General features: G+C 56.7%; 1 long non-coding RNA gene across 3 annotated transcripts in view; it reads right to left on the reverse strand.

The window, feature by feature from the left end:
- The window catches only part of LOC131829992 (uncharacterized), a 138,818-nt gene that overhangs the window by 29,046 nt on the left and 89,195 nt on the right, over positions 1–20,577 (reverse strand). For all 3 annotated transcript variants that reach the window (XR_009353056.1, XR_009353055.1, XR_009353057.1), the window contains one exon: positions 8,664–8,788. This is a non-coding gene — a long non-coding RNA (uncharacterized LOC131829992). The remainder of the gene's footprint in view (positions 1–8,663; positions 8,789–20,577) is intronic.

Raw genomic sequence — 20,577 nt, forward strand, 5'->3', positions numbered from 1 at the left:
CAGCTGCCTCCCCTCTGCCCCGCCCACCTCGACCCTCCGCTCAGCCAGAGGGACGCTCCTCGCAGCTGACCAGATCGCCCCCTCCTCTCCGGCCCCACGCTTCCGGGGCCCTGGCAGCTCCCCCCGTCCCAGCCGCCCTCCAGCTCCCTGCTCCCGCCACGCTGCACGTCCTGTGGAACTGCGTTCCCGGCCCCAGCACACGCGCCTCGTGATGGCTAACGTGGGGTCCACGCGACTGGGCCACAGGCACCAGACAGCCGGTCTCCCATTATTCTGGCTGCGCCTGAGAGGGTGTCCTCAGGGAGACGAGCGCTGGAGTCCGGAGACGGAGCAGGGCGGACTACACTCCCCAGCGTGGGTGGCCCTCCTGCAAGCGGCTGGAGCCCGGGTTAGGACAAAAAGGCCGGCCTCCTCTGGAAAGAGGGAATTCTCCTGCCTGGCTTTGAGCTGGGACATCAGCTTCTCCCTGCCTCTGGGCTCTGGACTCCAACAGAAACTGCTGCTCCTCCTGGGTCTCCCACCTGCCACCCAGACATCCTGGTGCTGCCCAACCTCCAAGATCATGAGGGCCGACCCCTCAGAACACGTGTCTCACGATACCGTGTGGACAGGTGCACGGCAACCAACAGGACGCTGTGTGTATAGTTACGTATCCCCCGGGCGCTGGCCGGCTGGGCCCCCGTTCCTCGGGGCAGGGAACTGGAGGAACACGGGAGACAAGAAGTTCATCTGGGGATGTCGCAGCCCTTGTGGGACACGCGAAGAGCCATGTCTACCCACGTGGCAGGCGGGTCCGGGCCCAGCGGGACAGGAGTCAGCAGCCGCTGAGTTGTCAGGACGGTAGGTGTGGCCCCACCGCGGGTCGGCCAATACCCGGGACAGAAGCCTGGTGCCCACCAACATTTGGGGAAGAGCCGGAGGGTGCTACCCTGGAGGTATTCCGAGGCACGACTGGAAGCAAGGGCAGCACAGAGCCTAGGAAAGACACAGTGGCCAACGGCAGCCACACGGGGTCAGGACCGAACCACCCTGGGCTCAGCGGCTGGCCCGGGACGGGGGCTGGATCCCGTGCACTGGGCAGCATCTCAGCAGTGGGGGACTCAGCTTGAACAGGCAGGAGAAGAGGAGTTGAGGGGATGGAGACCCCACATCGGAGGAGCCCCTCTGGGGTTGTCCTCAGGGAGACGTCCGGAATACAGTCAGAAGCGTCCGGAAAGCAGGGACATTTGCAGAGGGACAGAACGCTCCATGAGGGCTGTCCCCGCAGCGGCGGCCGGCAGAGCAGCCCCCCAGGGCAGGCGGGCATGGCAGGAGCTGGGGGGGCCAGCCCCGGGGGCACGGTCGCCCTAGAGGACAGGTAGGCCCTCTGAGGAGGATTCGGGGAGGAGGGAGAGGGACAGAGGCGGAGGCCGGTGTGGGAGGCGTGATCCCTCTCCAAGGGGGGCACGAGAGTGGGCGCGGGTCACCAGGGGCTGCCGAGGGGACCCAACACTGCAGCCGCCTTGTGACTCTTGACTTCATGGCTTCAAGCCCACCTTTCTGCCGGGGTTTTGTTTGGCTCCCTACGTCCCGAGACCGTGACCGGGTCCTTCCACGGGAGCTCAACAAGTCGCATACACCAAGGGAGCCCGTACAGCCGGACACCAGCCCCACTCGGAGAGCCTCGGTCAGCACAGGCCCCTGTCGGCAGCCGGACTCCACAGACAGCAAGCCCTGCAGCGATCCTCCCGGCTAACGACAAGGAATCGGTTCGTCTGCAGCTCCCCCAGAGGCTGGGAAGGCCAGGCCAGCCGCGCCGGCGTGGAGCGCTCCATGCACGGCCGAGCAATGCGGTTAAAGGCGTTCTTGGACGAAACGCATCCTTCACAGGAATTGGAAGTGAAAGCAGCTCACGTATTAACTACACTCACAGGTGATAAACGCACGGCGCTCCCCACCGTCGCGGGCTCCGAGCCAGGCCAGGGCCAGAGCGGCAGCTCGCCGTCCAGTCTCCTCACGGCCCTCTCCCCCAGAGACCCGCCCCCCTGCCCCTCGGGGTGGCGCGCAGCTCACCCCTACTCCAGACCAGCCCTTCCTCCTCCTCGTCACTAAGAAAGTAGCGATCGCTGCGTTGGTTATTCCCGAGCAGGTGAACGACCAGGCTGACGGCCTGCATGGGGCGGGGGCCTCACAGGCCTTCCTGCGGGGGTGCCTTCCTGCGGGGTACCTGTCCGTTCACAGGAGAACGCTGGAGGCTGGCAATTGGACCCAGAGCCTCCCGCTCACGGCTGTGGGAAGGCGGGTTTGGATGCAAAGGCTTTAGACCCAGCACAGAGGGCCTGCGCCACTAAGAATGGAGAGAGGTCGGGGTGGGCTCGACAGGGACAGAGGCTATGTGGGGACACAGGGTGGCCTTGTGCAGGAGGCAGCCACCCCAGATGGGCCTTATGGGTTGAGCAGACATGGTCAGTAGCGGGTGGGGCAGGAGGACAGGCCAGGCCTGGCAGAAGCAACACCCTCGGTCAGTTCAGGGCGCTGGCCCAGTGCCCGTGGAGAAGGGACACGCCAAGAGCGTGAGGCCGCACGGCAGCGGCAGCGTGCGGGGACTGCGGGGCGGGACACCGCACTGGGCTCAGAGCCAGGACACGCGGCAGAAACGGCTCCGGGGTGGAGCGTGCCTGTGGCGCACCCAGACGTTGACGATGAGGTCCAGGTCCAAGGGCGGCGGCGGGGAGTTCGGAGGAAGGTGGGGTTGGCCGACAGACTACGTTACCCAGTGAGATTACAGCTGGCGGGTCTGGAAGGATCCTGGAGGAGTGATGTGTGAGTGAGGCTCCAATACAAGCCCCCTCGAGGGAGGTCCCGCAGCAAGTGGCGGGGTCACCCACGCAGAGGGCTGCAGGCAAGACGGATGCACGGGAGGGTGAGGACTGAGCCAGGGCAGACGGAAAACAGAGCGCCTTCAGCTTTTACAAGCATTCACACGGAGCCAAAGGCACGCACGTACATGTGCACACACACGCGCACGCACACACCCACGCGTAATCCGAAAACACCAGCATTCTTTTCAGATTTAATATTATGCAATTAATTAACCACAGGTGTGGCCTGCCGTGGCTCAGCCCGAACGCGAAACGTTCAGGGAACGCAGAGCGAGAGCCGCTCAGAGGAAAGCCCAGCGGAAGGTGAACCAGGCATTTCGGTAGGAAGGAGGAAAGTCGAGCTGGAGGACACGAGGCACTTAGCTCTTCATCCCAAACCAGAGAAAAATGAACAAGTGTTTGCCAAGAAGATGCTTTTAGAAGCCTTGCCTTCAGAACTCAGTCACCGTCCGGCAGAACTGATGACAGAGACGGGAGTGAGAACGGTCACGACGGCGGCCCAGTCCGGCAGCACCCAGACCCCAGTGGCCACCACGGCGGCCCCACCGTGCGGGCCGCACACACCGTGGCCAGGCCCGCTGAGCCCTTGCGGCCCCGGGATCTGGCACTAACTACCGTCCGCTTCATACAGACTCAGGGAGGACACCCAGCTCACGCAAGGTCACAGAGCTGGGATCACGTTATTATGGCCAACACCTGTTAAACTTCCATTTTTGAAACAAGGAGAAACACTCGAATTCAGTGATCTAGCTCTAACCTCCCTTGTTGTTGGCTTTTCTCTTGAGCTACAGAAACCCCTTTCCTGCTTACGGGCCCGGCCAGCGCTCTGACTCAGCACCCCGGAGAGCGGCACCCTTGCCCGGGGCCTTCCCCTGGGCTCTGAGAGGGTGTACCGGGGAGACCCTCCGGCCCGCAGAGCACGGGACAGCACCCTCCTCCGGGGAGCCCCACAGCCTTTCCAGCCTGGCCCCACGCCGTCTCTTGGATGGGAAGGATTCTGAGGCCCGCTGAGGCTGGGGAGGCCCCCCTCGAGGCCACACAGGGAGGGGAGCATGCCCAGGGGAGCAACCGGGCCCTGCTGTGGCCCAGGCCGTCTCCTCCCCCAACAAGGCAGTGTCCCCAGGCTCACTCCCCTCAAAGGGAGGAAGAGACCAATGGGGGAGGGAACTCCTAGGTGTCCCGAGTGGACGTCCCTTCGCCGACGAGAAGCCCCGCCATCAGATGGCCCCGAGTCCTCAGCAGAGCGGAGTGTGGCCCCGACCCTCGGCCCATCTTTCTTGTGCAATGCTCTGTAAAGGCCACGCAGGCTCCCCACTGACATCCGTGCTTTCTCCTCGGAGATAAAAATAGCTGGTGAGCCTTCTAGAAGCTCTGCTCCCATTTATTGAAAGCACCATCTCAAATAAGCTTTTGTCCTAATTACGGAGCCAGCCCCTGAGGGCGGGGCGCTGGGCAGGAGCCTGAGAGCTGGGCTGGGGGCTTTCCGACCTTCTGTCTGACTCGCAGACACTGACAGATGCCATCCAGGCAGAGGCTCCCCCGGCCAGAGTCCTCGGCTTCGCCACGTGGAGAAGAAAGCAGGGAGGTAATGAGGGACAATCCTAAGGAATAAGAAGTCTTCACTCCAAGTCTCGAGAGACAGCTCATTTTCTTCACTGTCCTGCCAGCTTCCTGGACCCCCATCCCTGTTCTGCAAACGTGGAGCGGGGAGCTGGGGTCATCGGAGAGACGTCCGCGGAGGTCACGTCCAAGCCTCGTCTGGAGCCGGCTGCTTCCCGAGCGGTTCTGCTCCACGTGAGCCACGCCAATGTTTCAATTTCTCACCGCCAAGTCTCGTGGAAGTCTATTTTTAAATGTATAAATATTTATACGCTCATTTACAAAATGCTTAGGCAGTCATTTTTTGTGGAGATGCTGGCCGGAGCCCGCAGCCCACCGAGGCGCACTCGGAGCCCCCGGGAGGAAGCCCCTTACCTGGGAAGTGGGGGCGTCCGGCCAACCACGCGGCTGTGGGGCGCACGGCTCGCTGGCGACCGCTCCCGCATCTCCCGGCAGCCGCCATCCGGCTCGGGGCTTCCTTCGTGGGGACGGTCCTCTTTGCAGAGACTGAAACCGTTAACCACATTGAAGACTTCCTTCAAGTGCCCCCACGGCAAACTCACGGGAAACAGCTAAACCCTCGTAAAACAGCGGCTCTCTCCTGACCCAGGGATGGATGAGCAGGAGTTCGTTTATTCAGCAAATATTTATTGAGCCTCCACTATGTCAAAGGCCCTACCAGGAGCTGGGCTATGCTATTACACTATTAAATGTCCCAACAATTAAATTTTTCTGTGTCTCGAATGGTTTATAACTTACTCAAAGTGCCTGTGCAAAGGACCCGGAGCGTGCAGCCAGCGAGCCACAAAGATCCCGTCACTGACGGTAAATCACACGGCATAAACAAATAAGAACATTATTTAAATGAGAGGCCCCTTACTTACAGAAACCATATCACAGGTATTTTCTTTCAAGATCTAATTAGATTTAAAGCTTCATTTGGGAAACAAGATGAAAATGAACGTCTTCTCCTAAGGGTATCTGGACGGGACTCAGCCGCGTGCATAATTTTTTTTTATCGCACAGCAAATTTGCCAGGTAATAATCAAACAAAAGAGCTCTGTTCCAGGAGAGGAGTAAAAGGTAAGAAAAAAGAAACCAAGCCATGCATTGTGACAGTGGATGATCCGCCAGCACACCCCTGACCGGTCTCACTGACCACAGCCACGGATCGTGACCATGGATGACCCCGCCACCACGCTCCTGACTGATCTCATGATTTTTAACCACTCTTGGAGGAAAACTCATACTGTTTAATTCAGTAAATCCCTGTATGCTTGGGATGCACAAATTCAAGGAATGTACTGAAGTTCCTAAAACAAACTACCTTCACAGGTACCCGTGCATGCCTCAGAGTGCTCTGAAATTAAAAACAGAACAAGGACAAGCTCCACCAACCCTAAAAGAAGTGTGATGAGTCACCTGGGCCTTCATAAGGCCACTAAGTGTCCAAATGCAGATGACCAGAGACCAACTTAGCCTGCTGAAGCCTGCTTCTCTGAAAGCTCACAGTTCACCTGAAACTCATTATACTAGGCCCCATTATTTGTCTGAAAATCATAAAAATATAACTGATGTCCACTTTGATTTAAAATAACACATGAATATATGAGTAACATATATTACATAGAATATAAAGTTTATATATAACAGGCTTATGAAGAAGAGTTACACTAAACAGGAGGGAATGTTTATTTTCAAAAATATTCTTTTTTAAAAAAATTTTATTTATAGGGGCACCTGGGTGTCTCAGTGGGTTAAAGCCTCTGCCTTCAGCTCGGGTCATGATCTCAGGGTCCTGGGGTGGAGCCCCGCATCGGGCTCTCTGTTGGGGAGCCTGCTTCCTCCTCTCTCTCTCTGCTTCCCTCTGCCTACTTGTGATCTCTGTCTGTCCAATAAAAGATTTTATTTATTTATTGGACAGACAGAGATCACAAGCAGGCAGAGACGGTGTGGGGGAGCAGGCTCCCTGCAGAGCAGAGAGCCCGACACAGGGCTCGATCCCAGGACCCTGGAATCATGACCGGAGCCGAAGGCAGAGGCTTTTAACCCACTGAGCCCCCCAGGTACCCCTAAAATATTCTTTACTTTATGGGAATTGCTGGGAAGTTCTTTTGAGCATTGAGCTCCCGAGGACACTGAAGCGCAGTCTACAGGGCAGCGACTTTTGGATGAAACTTGGAGAGAGCTAGTGAGGCAGAGAAAGGTGGGCTCTGGAGGAGCTGCTGCTGAGTGAGGACCAGGCAGGAGTGAGACTCACATGGCCTCCGGGGAGAGGACGTCCAGGACCAGAATGAGTCCCACCATGAGACGTCCTGCCACGCGCCTTCCCAGGGCTCAGTCCGCATCCTGGCGCAGGTGTCTGTGCGCAGGCGCACTCCCGAGGCACAGGTGCCTGCGCGCAGGCACATTCTCTAACCTCATGCAGGTGACTTGCGAACAGTTGGAGACGTAAGGTTTGGAAGACCAGAGAGAGGAGGGCCTTGTGAGGCGCTCGTGCTCCTGCTTGCCTCCCCTTACCCCGTCAGCTTGGCTCTGGCTTCCTGACCGTGACCCTGGGCCCCCAGCTCCACGTGAGAGCCCTCAGGAGGCCACAAATGTCCGCCTACGTGGGCCTGGCCCCCGAACAGCAGGGCTGCACGCCAGACTGCTGGGAACCGCGTATTAGGACATCACTTACTCCCGTCCTTGGCTCTGGGCTCTCTGCAGCGGGGGACCGGATGCCTGGGCATGGACCACAGGTATCAGCCACGAGGCACAGTCCTCAGAGCCACTTCCCTGTCCCACAGCCGGGCCTGGGTGTGGTCAGGCTTGGTCATGGGCAGAAGATAAAGGAGGGACTCCAAGGGTGGTCCCGGGTAACCGGCCACCGTGAGCCACAGAGATCGCAGACAGCTGTGCGACACGGTCAGCCACCTGCTGGTCTTCACACTGCGTGAAGAACCAGAGAGGGTCAGGTGAGAGGAATGGTGTTCGCAGCACAGGGGAGGCCCCTGGGGATGAGCACCGTCTCACCCGCAAATCAGGGAGGACAAAGCCTGTACCGTCCCTGATAAGCACTACACATTTGTGGAGAAAAAGAAGAGATGTCTGCGAATGGACGTATCCAGCTCTGTAAACATTATTAGGTGGTAGTCACCAGTGATGTCGGCTGTCAGGTAAGTAACAGGGGTCCCAGACACCCTGCCCTGTGACCCCCACGCCGAGAGAGGATCTGGAGCTGGAACAGTGGGGCTCAAAGGTCCTGGGGGCACGGGGTCCTTGGGAGGGAGACCTTTTACCCAAAGGAGGGCAGCCGCTTGGCCACCACGGCTCCTGATGCCTTCTTTTTTCCCTGACTTCCACGATGGACATTTTCTACACTTCCATGTGAGAAATCTTTGACCGTATTTTTACCTAATTATCTCACACTTGAGAATTCTCATAATGCAAGGTATGGTGAGATCCTGTGAGCGTCCGGGTCCTCCTGCAGCCTCAGCTCACGGAAATGTCCACAACTTCCATGTCAGAGTCTGTACCGCACCTCCCAAACCAGCACACCAGCCCACGGCCTCAGCTGCTAGCTCCATTGAGGACAGAAACCTCCCCCCTTCGTGGGGATCCGTGTCTCAGCCAGCCCCACAAGCCAAGGACCAAGAGGTCCTTCCACTGGCACCTCCCAAACCAACCCCAGATTCAAATTCTAGCTGTTACCAAAGTCCTGCCGGAGCTTCCCAGGAAAGGTTTCCGTGTGCCTTACATTTCTTTTTGGACAACATCCCCCATCATGCCTGAGACCCTGCACACCTCACCTGCCCACTCTCTGGTACAGGATGGCCCCGGGTGCCCTGAGATCCAGTCTCTACCCAACAGCCAGGGGATTTTAGGACCACAGATCTGAGCTCGTCATGCTTGTGCCCAAAACCCTCAATGGCCTCCCAGGACCCCACGAATCAGTTCCACAAGCTGCCTCCTGCTCCTGTATGAGTCTCCACTGGCCCCACACCCCATTTCTGCTGACACACTGTGACCTGGACACGCTGACCTCCTACCTCCTAACAGCTGCCTGCACACACCTCGGGGCCTTTGCACACACTGGTCCCTCCCCCCAGACTGCTCTCCTCTTACTTCCTGTTCTTCTGAAACACCCCTTCCCCCTGGTTTCTACCAACTTCTCTCCGCTTCTCTCAAGCCTCACGACACCCGCTTCCGTGCAGCACGTACCGTAGACCATGATCACGTTCCGAAGGGACTGCTGGATCACTGTGCATCTCCTGGCAGGAAGGAGGGCTCTTCACGCCTCTGAATCTCCCGGGCCCGCTGTGTCCCAGCTTTCTACGGAGTGACTCCTGGAGAGACGGACAAACAAACCAATCAAAACAGCTGGTAAATCCTTCCACCTTGAATCACACCCAGCTGGGCTAAACCACAAGAGGGTAGTTCCTCCCAGAGGCTGTGTGTCCTCCAGCAGGTGCTAGGGAGACCATTACAGAACCAGGATCTCGGACTTTCCTAGGAAAGTGGCCGCCTTGGTCAGACTGTGACGTCAGCACAGAAGCAGCGGAGAGCACACACGGGGTGTCTGCCGAAATCTGGGGGGCTGTCGGGGGCTGTGGCAGGGATGAAGAGGGCACCGCAGACGTACCCATTACTCCCCCAAGTAAAGGGTGAGGGACAGCATGGTCCCCAGAGCCCGCTGGCCCCGGCCACCATGACCTGTCAGGGAAGGAGCCCCCTTTCTTCCTCCCCGGGGCCACCGCTGTTCAAACCCAGCAGAGGTCAGAGGGCGAGGGGCCCAGATGATGAAGCCCAGAGAGGTCAGCCCCCCGGGGCCCACCACAGGGCTGAGGAGGTCAGCGAATGGTCTGGAGTGCCGAGGAGAGTATTAGCAGCACCTGCGTCATCCGTGCTGTCAGATGAGCACTGCAGGATGATGGGAGCTGAGGCCTCGTCACGTGTCGGCCCGACGGGGTCCTGCCCAGTGCGCGCCCTGTAGGCAGCAGCAGGCGGTGTCGAGGGACGCTCCCGGGGCCTCTCCATGCGGGCACGTACCCTGCTGCGGCCAGGCCCACCCGGCGCTGCCCGGACCCTGTGCAGCACGGCCCACCCACCGTGGAAGAGCTCACTTCCCTTCTCCTCTCCTCTCTCACGAGATAAGAGACGAAGCCGGAGCCGTCCGTGAGCAACTCACGTTCCTGACAAAATGCTCGGCCTCTAAAGCCTCTGGACGTCACCAAGCGGCGGTTCTGAGCTCCTCAGGTGAGCCAACCTCACAGCACGAAGGGCGAGCGAAGGGCTGGCCCCAGACGCTCTCCCACATCCCTCCTCCAGCGCATTAAGACATTTTAGAGCTGGCTTGCAAGTTCCAACGTTAAAGTCCTGATTATTTATTTATGCCCTTTTTGTCTAAGAAGTTAAATCCCCAAAGCATCTCAATTTAGATCAAAAGCAATTTACCAAACTTCAGCTGGCTCACCTGTGCCTATGATTTGTTAATTACCTGCTTAGCATTTCCAGGCTGTGAGGCAGAGACGCAGCCTCGCGGGCGGCGGGGGAAACCTCTGATACGCCCCTCCCCGGATAGAGCCTTCCAGAACGCCCGAGGTGTTCAGTGGGGGAAGCGATCCCACAGCCCCCAGCTAGTGAGCCCCATGCAGTCTTGCAAATTGCTTTTCTTTTCTAGGGAGAGGAGCTCCACGCTGAGCAAACAGACGCACCAACGCCGCGGAGCTGCTGACATATTTCTTGGCTACCCGATCAAATTATGTAATGGCACTATCGGATCCGCAGCGATCTATCACACACGGGATCAGCAAGGACTCGCACCCATTCCTCTCTCCGGTGCCCTCGGTTTACAATTTGGCATTAGGATATTAGGAATAACAATAATTACTTGCTTTTACATAGCTTCAAACGAAAGAAATCATTCAACAGCACACATGAAAAGATGATCTCATTTCGAAGGCGGCTTTGTTGGCGTTGCTTCCTCGCTCTCTGTTGCTTCTTCCCGTGTTCCCGCCTCCCCCACGCCATTCCGAGCAGTCGTCTGCGTAAGTGTCACCGCTGTAGCCTATGCGCAGTGCAGAGGAACCGCAAGCAATGAAGAAGATCCGGAGTTTAGAGCAATACAACGTGAAATGTTTTTTCTGGGTTTTTTCCCGCTTTCCCGTGAAGAGATGGAAAGCATAACCCTTTCTGAGCCCCACCAGCACCAGAGAGAGGCAAAGAAACCGCGGCCCTGTAAGTGGGCAGCCTCTCACGCGAGGAGTTTTTAAATCTTAATTTGCTCGCTGTTTAACTTAAACTCTGAGGGAGTTGAACATGCCCCATGCTTGGAAAACATCTAGAAAATTAAGATTATGAAACGTATTGGCCTCTGGGAGTAAGTAGCAGAGCTCTGGTTCCATGCCTCTGGGCACCCGCTCTCTGACCCCCCCTTCTCCTGCCCATGCTCTATTTTTATCTCTTCCATGAAACCAGCCACGTTTTAACTTGTGCTCTGATTGTAATTATGTCCTAGCTCGTTCATTACGCTGCAAGTCCCTTTAAGGCCAGATCCTATCGCAGACTCCTGAGTCCCGCCCCCGCCCCGCCCCGCCCCCGCCCACAGAAAGCACTCAGGACTCACAGGGGCTGCCAGGAGCCAGCCAGCGCTCTCACCTCTCCCAGGCTTTGCATCTTCCCGGTCTTTTCTGCACTCCTCTCCAGAAGAGCAGCACACCGTCTTCCAGAGGGGCGCATGTCTGCAGTGTGGCTTCATGCTCAAACAGGGGGAACGCCACCAAACCTTCACAAATTTCCCCTCTCACTCCAGCCAGTCCTATGCCAAGCCTTGAGGTGTTGGGTTAGAAAAAATGGTACATTCGAGAGAGGGACAACAAGGTATTCTACTAGTCACAGTTAAATGAATCCTACCCTTAATAACGCAACATGAACGATCTCAAAAAACACAACGAATAATGGATCTAGAGCCACTGTCTGTTTCCCTCTGTGGAGTGCGACATGGGCAGAGCCGCCCCTCCCCAATCGGGAATTGCAACCCATGGGGACAACAGAGCCGACAAAATGCCGTGCTCACCGGGTGTCCTAGAACACGGGGCTCAGGTTCCCTCTTCCGGCAGAGCCCAGCTCGGCCCCCTCGTCTTCCTCCGTCACTGACGGGCTGGAGGCAGAGCCCTGCAGGCCGACTTGTCACGGTCCCGGGAGAGCTTCCGTCCTCCACAGACCTCCCAGAGCGCCCAACAGTCACGTAAGAACTGTGGCCACGGGAAGGCAGGGGCGCACACACCCTCTGGCTCAGAGGCTCTGTAGGACGTCACCCATGGGGGACGGGGCGGGGAACAGTGACCCAGGCGGCAGGCACGCAGACGCAGCCAGGCTCCAGCTGACCAATACGTGCGAAGGCGCCGCTGTTGGCGTTCCTTCTTGGAGCGGCAGCGCGAGCACACCCTGGCCCAGGGTCTCCCACAGGGTGAGCTCCAGGCACAGCCGGCTTCCCAGCAATGTGTCCAGCGCACACTCCATCTCTCCTCCCTGCCTAGAGGACATGGCTCACGCTGAAGTCAGCAACAAGAGAAACCATGCCACAAACCAGGAGGCACCCCACCTGTGCCCCCCAGAAACACCCTGAGACTGAGCTCAAAGTGAGGCATGGGGGGCTCAGTGCCCCCGCGTCCCTGCCCCCTGCCTGGCAAGGCGTCATGTGTTTGTGCATTCGTGTCCTAGGGCTGTTGTAACAAGGGAACAGGAAGACAAGAGAAATTCTCTCGCCCAGTTCTGGAGGACACGTAGCCAATGTCAAGGTGCCAGCAGGGTTGGTCCCATCGGGGGGGGGGGGGGGCACCTACTCCTTGCCTCTCTCCTGCTTCCCGCTGCCACCAGCAGGCATGGGCCTTGCTGGTCCTCTGTCGCCACGTGGTCTTCCTCCCGCATCTCTGTGGCCTTGAGTCCAGAGCCCGTCTAGTTAATCCGGGATACCCCACTTGAGAGCCGTAATTATATCTGCAAAACCCTCTTTTCTAAATCAGGTCCCCTATGGAGGGACGTACCTTTTGGGGATGGGAGCCCCAGCCCGCCCGCCACACACTCCTCTGAAACCTTACACACCCCTGCCTCATTTTTCCTGCCCCGCTCAGTGCGTCAAACAAAACCGCAGTCTCCCCGAGACGTGCGCGGTCAACAACACGGACAGATCACATGACCGCGAACCAGCTTTTCCAGCAGAGCACGCTGGTCTTGCCTTTCCCAACTCCTGGAGAACAAGAACAAAGGGTTTTTTAAAAATTTCCATAGAATAGGTCCCCATCAGGACCTTAAAGCTTTAAACTTCTCTTGTAATTGCCTGTGGTCAGTTGCATTACTTCCCCGAGATTCGATTTTGTGGATTTGGATCAGGGATAAGACAGAGGAGCTGAGAGTGGAGAGGTATTATCTTCGTAGACATTAGGAGAACCTGCCGTCCACATTCCCTGCAGGAAGCCTGGCTCAGAGGAAGATAAGAGCCAAGTTTAGGACTAACTGGGAACACGAATATGTAACAATTCACTCAGTACAATGTGACACGTGCAATCCTGCAACTCCGGACAGAATACAAGGGCAGGAGGCAGCTCGCTCCATGGACAGAATGGAGAGATAACGTCTCAGAGGAAATGGGCCTCTGCTGGGTGCAAAGAGAAGGGCATTTAGAACAAAGGACAAGTGGATAAAAACGTAGAGAGAAATAAAGATTTGGAGATCATGCAGGTGTGTGTCAGGGCAGAAGGTGGAGGGAGCAAAGCTTAAAATCCAGATTGAAGCCGGTTCGGAAGTTGCCTTAAATGCACTTTGAACTTCTGCCCTCTAGACAACAGGTGTTCTTAAGCTCCCCACCTCCTACATTTTGGGGAGACCCCTGCCCCTGCCAGCACTTCTGCACATGAAAGTGCAAATTGTGCACTGAAGGACTCCAAGGCTACCATTCACATGATGGTCTGGGAGAAAGACCCCCCCCCAGTTGTGCAGTGTTGGACACTGCAACCGTACAGGGCCATCCTGCTCTTCATTCTCTCCTCCCACCCAACAGCCTTCTGTGTGAAAGGCAGATTTTTGCAGTTAGATATTTTAGGACTGGAAGCTAGTCCTGGTAATACATCAGAACTAATCAGAATAAAGCATGACAGACTGTCATAAAAGCTTGCTTGGTAATTCATGCTAGCATTTATAACATATAAATAAGTCATGTAGAGCGTAGCTGTGCAGAAAGCCTGCAATGAGAGAGTAAATAATAAAATGATGAAAGGTTGCCAAACTGGAGTGTGTCTATCAGGGTATTACAGGAATTATTTTAAGGTTTCATTTAAGAAGAGAGCATAAGAACAGATTTATGAAATGGAAGGATGTCCAAGCTGATCACTGGTACAAACTCAAGAGCAAGGCAGCGCCATGTGACGGGGAGAGCTGGAAGCCGGCCGCCAACCCAGGTGACCTGAAGCCACTGCCTGACCCTCTTCCTGAGGTCACAACACCCATGAGACAATCAGACGCTGACCATTCTGCAGAGTCACTATGAGGCTCTCATATGAAAACTGGGAAAACAGAAGGGCATAAATTCAGGTAAATCATGGTTTTGTCAGAATCACGCTAATTTCTTAGGCATTGGAAAGGAAATGGAGAAAGTTACCCGCTGTGAACTTTCCCCTCCTCCTGACTCAGATTTCAGCAGCTAATATGTTGGGAAGATAATCAGCAATAATCTTGCATTAAAAAAAAAAAAAAAAAAAAAAAAAAAAACCAGAGTCAAGAGAGAGCGAAGGATCTGAGGTATCTACAGTCAGAAATGTAGGAGGGGGAGCCGGGCTTAATTTGAGGAGGCTTGGGCCAAAGCCTTAGCACGCTGCGAGGGCACGTCGGTGAGTCTGTACCCATAACAACACTCCCTTCAGCTCCTCAGGTCGGCAGCTCAATACAAGAAAGATCGACGATTTGGAAGAGGTTCAGAGAGGAACAGAGTAATGACACTATTAAGGGGCTGGTTTCAAGGATTGATTTAGGAAGAAAGATTAAGGACGCTGAGTGTGCACGGCTTCCCTAATCACGGACTCAGTGAAGACAAGATAAACATCATCAGATATTTAACGGGCAGAAGTGGTGAGGATAGAAGAGGATTACTTAGGCGAGATTCCCAATGTCTGTGACACATCGTACGCTGCTGTACAGAGCTAGAGGATGAGGACTTGGCTCACCGAGAAGAACTGGAAACGCACTTAGCCCAAACTGGTTTACGAGGCCCGCTGGCTTCCAGAAGCCTCTACCCCAGACATTAAAATGGCTGAAAAGATGAAGTTGATCTTCATTTGTGGAATGATGGGCTGTGCTTACACTAACATAAGCTGGCATTTTGGCAGGGAATAAACTGGAATAAACGGATTCAGGCACCATGCCAATCCCTCATCCTGGTCTCCGCAGTCTGCTCGAGGGAGCCGCCACGCAGGGGAGCGGAGCTGCCGTTCTGCTCCTGTCTCTCAGCTGAAGACCCACGTCTAACTCCTTCGCCCCCACTCCTGCAGGTGCACTGGTCTCTTCATTCTAGCGAGACCTCGCCCACTCACGCCAATATTACTATTTATAATCAGCATGGTCTACGGATTCTTCCCTTGCCATTGCCTCTGGCCATCTTTTGCGCTGATTGGATTTGGCTGCTGTGGTGGTGGGGCCGGCTGATGGTGGTGAAGGTGCTGATGGTGGTAGTGACTGGTGGTGACTGGCGGTGGTGGTGATGGTGATGGTGATGGTGATGGTGATGGTGATGGTGTCAGTGGGGATGATGGCAGTGCTAGGAGAAGTCATGGTGGTAGTGACTGTGGTGGTAACAGTGGTGGCAGTGATGGTGGTGGTGGTGGTCATGGCGGTTGTGGCGGCGGCAGTGGCAGTGCTAGGTCCAGTGAGGGTGGTGGTGGTGGCGTTGGTGATGGCTGCGGTGGTGGTGGTCATTGCCGTGGCAACGGTGGTGGCGGTGATGGTGCTGACGAGGGAGGCGTCGTCCCTGCCTGGCAGGGTGTCTTACTTGCAGGCTACAAATCTGTACGCACGGCACTGAGCTACAGACCACATTCCGCTTGTTTTGTCACCACTGCTGCCCCATGGGCTGACACCGTGCACTCGGGCACCATCCCCACCGCTTCAGGGAGGTGTCCCTCACAGCTTCCTGCCGGGCCACGTTCCGCAGCACCCAGCTGCCACCGTGTGACTTAGCCGTTCCCCAAGGGATGGACCTACCAGGTTGCCTCCTGCTTCCCAACACCACGTTCAAAGCTGATGCAGGCATCACCGCTGGACGGCCGGACCGGCCGGAGTTTCTCTGGAGCGCGCCTGGAAGTGGGACGGTTGTACCGTGAGCCGCGGAGTACGGACGCGCTCTCGCTGCAGAATCCCAGACCGCCCTTCCGCGTGGCTGCCCCGCCGCCTTTCCTCTAAATTAGGGTAACACCCATTCCCCCATATCCTTGCTGACACTTGATGTTAAAAGATTGTCCACGTTTTGGTGATTTTATGTATGTATCACGGTATTTCATGATTGTTCTGATTTCTATTGCTCGGCTAACTGGAACTCAAGACTATCTGATTAATGGTGAACTTTCCAAGTCAGAGATCGACCGGAACATAGAAATCACACTAGGTATTTCACAGGAAGGGGATTTAAGTTAAGGAGCTGGTTACAAAAGGGTCGGAATGACAGAAGGAGTAAATCGGAACAGGACGAGGCCCAGAGGTGAGCTCCCGCGGGAAGCCGCGCCCTCCGGGGCCTGGAGCCACAGGGAGGGAAGCGCGTAGGACTCCGCGGTGGGAACTGCAGGAGGCCTTGGGAACCCGGAACCACGGTGGCCGGGCCTGGTGCTCCTGAAACCCCAGCAGCAGGCACCAGCTCTGCCCTGGAGCCTCGGCCGCCAGAGCCCTCGGAGGGCACAGCCCTGAGAGCCAGCTCCTGGTGCCAGAGCTCCAAGCTCCTCACCGCAGCTGCTGCGGGAACGATCAGGGTCCAGCGGAGCCCAGGGGGGCCAGCCGTGGTGACGCACTCCGACGACCAAGGCGCGGGCCGGCACACCCGCTTTGTCCAGCGGGATGAGATCAGGTGGGGTCTTCCAACCTCCACAGTCTCCCCTCGGCCCGGGCACCCCAGCTGCACTGGATCCGTTAACGTCCACTTCCAGCTGCTTCAAATAACCCCCGGGGTCTGCGTGCCCTGCCTCTCCAGCACACATTTCCACCGACATGTGTCCCCAGGTCCCCTTGGGAAAGCGCAGGTGAGGGTGTGCCTGGCTCCTACACAGGGATGGGGAGTCCCGCCTCCAGGGGACCCCGTCTTCCCATTCCCACGGCAATGACCCGACCGGCTCTGGCACATGGCAGGAGCCCACATGACCGTCTCCGCGCCCCACCGAAGGGTTACTGGCAAGTGCCGATAGCTGGCCGGCCTCCGCCAGTTTCATTCCCAGGGACAGTGTGACCGACAGCCACGCCAAGGTTCCTGCCATGTGAGCGCTACACACCCGCCGCCGTAGGACGGCCAGCTGTCCCCAGCTCACCTCCGAGGGGAGACCCCGTCACCCAGCACTTAAACCTGGGACCGGGAGCCCCCGGCAGCAGGACCCACTTCAAAGGCAGCGTCTCCTTCCACAGCCCACGGGAGACTTCACCAAGGTTCTGCACGGTCTGCTCAGCACCTCCCACACATTTCCCGGGACACGGCAGACAAAGGCGAGGGTGTGGAGGAGCCCTGTACACGAGGAAGGATGTCCTGTCACCCTAAACCCGTGGACCAGGCTCCCTGGAAACAGACTCTGAGGCGAGGCGGGCAGCGGAAGTTCTGCTGGGACGCACGTGGCGGATACGCCATGAAGGCACAAGGCGGGGGGGGGGGGGGCTTGGGAAGAAGGATAAGCAAACCGCATCGCAAGTGGAGGCGGCAGGGCTGGGCCTCTGCATGAACCCCCTTCTGGAAGGAAGAGATGTGTCCGCGGTGATTCTCAGTGAGGCATCCCGGGAGCCAAAGCTACTGCTGATCACTGTGAGGACAGGCGCCGGGCAAAACCTTGCAAGGACGGAGGGGTGACCCCCTGCCCCCTCTTCACTCCAGGGAGGCCCTGCCATCCCCACCTTGGGGCTCCGGCCACGGTCAAGGCGCTGCCCGTGAGCCACCGTATCTTCTTCTAAGAAACACTGAAACAATATACATCCTGTGCCCATTTTTCTATTCGGGTTCAAGTCCTTTTCTTATTAATTTCTAAGAGTTCTTCATGTAGCCTAGTTTGGACATGACCAGGACCTTCTACGCTCCTACACCTGAAGGCGTCATCAGTGATGCCCTTCCCCGGAGAGCCGCCTTGAGCCGGAGGCGCGCACGCCAACCCTGCTTCGCCTGAGGGCCTGGGGTCTTCGGAGCTGTCTCCCACCTCCACTCCGCAAAGATATTCCGCTGCATTTTCCTTCATTAACTTTATCGTTGTTTTTTAAAAATTTGCGCAAAGTTGGACTGTATACGTTGTGAGAGGTGGGGATATACTAGACCTTCCCATTGAGAGGTGGGGATATACTAGACCTTCCCATTTAGTGGGTCAGTTTCTCCAAACCCTCCTGCAGAGCCCGTCCTCCCTGCTGGGCGGGGCCGCGGGGCACAGTCCCCACACCCCAGTGTCTGGTTCTGGGCCCTGCGTCCTGTTCTGCAGGGACTCGTTCCGTCGGGTGCTCTGTGCTCACTGTGGACTCTAATGCCCGTCCCACGTGGTACGGATTTTTCCTGTTTGAGGAAAAATCAGACATTTCTCGGTTTCTTGTGCACCTTTATTTTTCCAAATTAATCCATTTCTTGAGTTTCTGAAAGAAATCTTGCTGGGATTTTTAGTGAAGTCATTGACTCATCTGGGACAAACTGACATCTTGACGGTGTCAACTCCTGCATCCGTGAGCACGATCTGTCATCCCATTGATGAAAATCTCCTTCCCTGTTCCACAACGGGGTGTTTAAGATTCTGTACAAAGTCTCCCAGACTCTGTCGGGTCACGTGTCCGCACTGAGCGGCCGCGTGACTGTTCTCGGTGCCGCTTTGTTTCCACCACACGCCCCCGCCGCCCACCGTGGCCGGGGGAAGCGCCGCCGAGGAGTCCGGCTTCGGCCGCGTCCAGCTGCTCCGCTGGCCTCTCTTGCGGCTTCAACATCTCCTCCGCTGCTGCCGCTCCATCTTCTCTACGGACTCGTACGTCGCGTGACAGACGCCGCCCAGTTCTCTACAGACTCGTACGTCCCGTGACAGACGCCGCCCAGTGTCGTCTTGTTCCGTTCGTGCCACGTGTCTGCCTTCGCTTTGCCGTTCTGGTCCTGATCCCGGGACCAGGATCTATGTTGGAAATTAGAGACTGTGTCTGGACCGCAATCATAAAGAAATTCTCTAAGGTTTCGCCATAAAACACATCGCCTGCTGGTCACTTTTGTTTACATGACCTTTTGAAATCAAGGACATTTCTTTACAGCCTTAATTTCTGAGAAGTCTCTTCATTTGTAAATGTTGGACGTCATCAAATGTGTCTTCTGCACCTACTGAGCTAGCGGACGACCCTTCCTCCCTCGGTGCGTCAATGTGGCGACCGACAGAGAAGTTTCCAGTGAGGAGACACTTGCTCTCCCGGAACGAGCCATGCTAGGTACAGTGCACCTGTAAGACCCTCCGAGTCGAGCCAGCAGTGTCACTCCGCACACACACGGACAGTAGCGGACGAGGCTACAGAGCTCTCAGTTCTTCTGAGCTCACACAGAGTCCTTGGACGTGTCCCCATCTGCCTGGAGGGATCTGCCTGGCTCTTCACACTGTAGCTCCTTCTGAACACAGGGTCTGGTCTCACATGTCACGGCCCCATGGAAGCCTTCCCAAAGCTCTGCTAGTCACTCCCTGTCCCCGATCACTCCGTGAAACGGCCAGTCCTTGCTTACTGACCGTTGCTGTCTCCCAACAGACGAGAAGCGTATGGAGAGCACGAACATTCCTGTCTTCCATACTCTGTGTTCCCACTGCCCAGAACACGTTCTAGAACACAACAGACAATCCATCAGTATTTAAGTCCACAAGGTCACAAGTCGACGCACCATGGCCTCATGATGGGTCCACATGGGAAGCCGCGTGATCATTCCGGTGCGTGCAGGACCACCTGAAGAATGCTGTAAAAGGCTACAGATCCTACAAAGGCTAAAGGACACTGATATCCGGGGATGTGAGTGACCGGCGAGAGAAAGAGCTTGTTTAAGGTCCGAAAGTCACAGGCAGGCATGCAGGCACTAGAGGCCTTCTTCTAGCAAATGTCACTAAGCTAATCTTGGAGAATCCTTGCAGAAAGTGGCCATCGTGCCCAGTTTTGAGTCTTCCATCTGCACACAGCAGCCTGGGGAATGGGCCAGATAAACCAAACTCCCCAGTCTTCAGAGCTGGAATTTCTCTGGAGAAAAGTGTCCAGTCAAACGACAGGACAGGAGAGTGTACAGACTGTCCCGGTCACTAATGGGAGAGGAAACGTGGGATTTGGGGATGACCAAGAAGCCACCCAAAGCAGTTCCTAAAGGGCAGGTATCAGAGGACGTGGCGAAGAGAACAAACCCGGAGTGAGAAGGGGGGGCATTCCCAGGTCAGAGGGGAGCCCGAGAACCTGAGACAGTCTCCCCAGCCTCACGCACACACTGGCCTAACAGCATCCTCTGCTGCGCGAGCCTCCTGCCGGGGAGGGCGGAGGCACGCGCGGGAGCCCCTCCAGCTCCAGGCAGCTTCTGAGCTGCTCGGGTTTTATCACCGCGCAGGGTGAGCACAGCATGTCTGCCCCAGCGCCCAGCCATACCTCGTGCCGGCAAACCCCGAAGCCTGCACAGGTGGGGGAAGGGGGTCCTCCTGTTGGGAGGAATGCCCCAGAAGGGGAGCATTGTAAGAAGGCGAAGCCCTCGTGCAAACACAGCCACCGTATAGAGATTTCTCTCCAAAGGGGCTGCATTTGGTCATTCCTACCCTGGACCTTCCTCCAGAGACGCAAACAGGACCCGTTGCTGGGGCGGCCAGCTGTGGCGAGGGCAGCGCCCCAATCTGGAGAAGGAGGAAGAGCTCCCGCTTGCCCTGCTCCCCGCTGGGAC

The sequence above is a fragment of the Mustela lutreola genome, chromosome 4 (genome assembly GCF_030435805.1).
Source record: "Mustela lutreola isolate mMusLut2 chromosome 4, mMusLut2.pri, whole genome shotgun sequence".
In the NCBI taxonomy this organism is placed as follows: domain Eukaryota; kingdom Metazoa; phylum Chordata; class Mammalia; order Carnivora; family Mustelidae; genus Mustela; species Mustela lutreola.